This window comes from Hordeum vulgare, chromosome 4H, assembly GCF_904849725.1.
Source record: "Hordeum vulgare subsp. vulgare chromosome 4H, MorexV3_pseudomolecules_assembly, whole genome shotgun sequence".
Classification (NCBI taxonomy): Eukaryota; Viridiplantae; Streptophyta; class Magnoliopsida; order Poales; family Poaceae; genus Hordeum; species Hordeum vulgare.
The window spans coordinates 24,077,063-24,078,943 of record NC_058521.1 but is presented as its reverse complement, the minus strand read 5'-3'; positions in this window follow the sequence as shown (position 1 = coordinate 24,078,943).

Below are 1,881 nucleotides of genomic sequence, written 5' to 3'. Positions count from 1 at the left end.
GGGTTTTGTTTGGCCAACTAGATCTATGATTCTTGCAATGGGAGAAGTGCTTGGTTTTGGGTTCGTACCATGCGGTGACCTTTCCCAGTGACAAAGGGGCAGCAAGGCACGCATCGTATTGTTGCCATCAAGGGTAACAATATGGGCTTTCATCATAGATTTGAGATTGTCCATCTACATCATGTCATCTTGCTTAAGGCGTTACTCTGTTTTTATGAACTCAATACACTAGATGCATGCTGTATAGCGGTCGACGTGTGGAGTAATGGTAGTAGATGCAGAAAGTATCGGTCTACTTGTTTTGGACATGATGCCTATAGATATGATCATTGCCATAGATAACGTCATGACTTTGCGCGGTTCTATCAATTGCTCGACAGTAATTCGTTCACCCACCGTCTACTTGCTTTCATGAGAGAAACCACTAGTGAACACTACGGCCCCGGGGTCTATTCACAACTATCATCTCAGCTTTTACTTTTACTTTGCTTTGTTTACTTTTTGCTTTCAGTTCTCACTTTGCAAACAATCTATAAGGGATTGACAACCCCTTCATAGCGTTGGGTGCAAGCTCTTTGTGTTTGTGCAGGTACTTGTGACTTGACGCGATCCTCCTACTGGATTGATACCTTGGTTCTCAAACTGAGGGAAATACTTACCGCCGCTGTGCTACATCACCCTTTCCTCTTCAAGGGAACACCAACGCAAGGCTCCAAGGCCACGGGGGAATCCTTTGCATATTTGCCAAGGAAATCCTTATAGGCGTAGCCAGCAGCAAACCCAACAGGAAGAACCTTTTAAAAGGAATTTTTGTTGGGTCCCTGCAAGAAATTTTGCCCTTAATATTCTCAAAAAAGGTTCTAAACATTCCATTCTAGTCAACATCTATTAAGACCCCAAACATAGAAGCCACCTAGGCAAAGACTTTCGAAGTACACCATTTAGGTGGAATACCTTCAATCAGGACCCAAGCTACAACTAGTTCCCCAAAAGGATCACAAGGACCTTTCCATTCACTCATCTTAACAACAACATCTTGAGGGAGGCAGAAACTTGGCAGCTCAATGAGCTCTTCTACTTTCTTCCAAGGTGGCAATCTAACAAGGAAGGTTTTGTGGGATATCTCCCAAATCTGCCATGGCCACTACTTTGACTTACAGAAAGTATTAGTCAATAGGCTTAGGAGCACAACCCTATCCACACCCCCTTGGTGGTATTCACCACAACACAATTTTGGAAATTGAGCCAGTTAGATTCATTAGCAACATGTACATCCACATGGTAAAAAACAAGCCCTCTTGCACCACTACCAAAAAAGGCAGCAGTCGGTTGGGTCTTGGACCAGGCAACACAATTGTTAACATTATGATTCTGCTGACAGATAAACAAGATTTTGGCTTGAGGCAATTAGCAACATAGTGACGAGGACCCCACAATTGAAGGAAATCTTATCCTTGTACCTAGGATCAAGCGGCTGCTCCACCTCCACCTCCAAGCCTTGGAAAGATTGAACCTGAGATGAAGTCACAGTGGAAGCAGTAGACTTGGTGGGCCTTGGAGGAGGAACAGACTCCTTGGCAGCCACACAAACTGTCTTACACGCACCACGAGAGTTGGCCTTTTGTGCGGCGGCCTTTGACACACCAGTCGCCCGAGGGCCATAGATCCCACCATGACGATGTGCCATCGGGACACCCTTTTTGACAATCTCCACAAACAGAGAGAACCAGGAGCTAAGCCTTCACGCACTAGATCGATAGTTTTAGGAGATGGATCGAAGGGGCGACGGACGGCGGGGTGGCAATCAGCAATGAACGAGCCAGACTCCACAAGGTCCCTACGGATCGTGGAAAGCAACTCAAAAGAGTGCCCAACACCCTT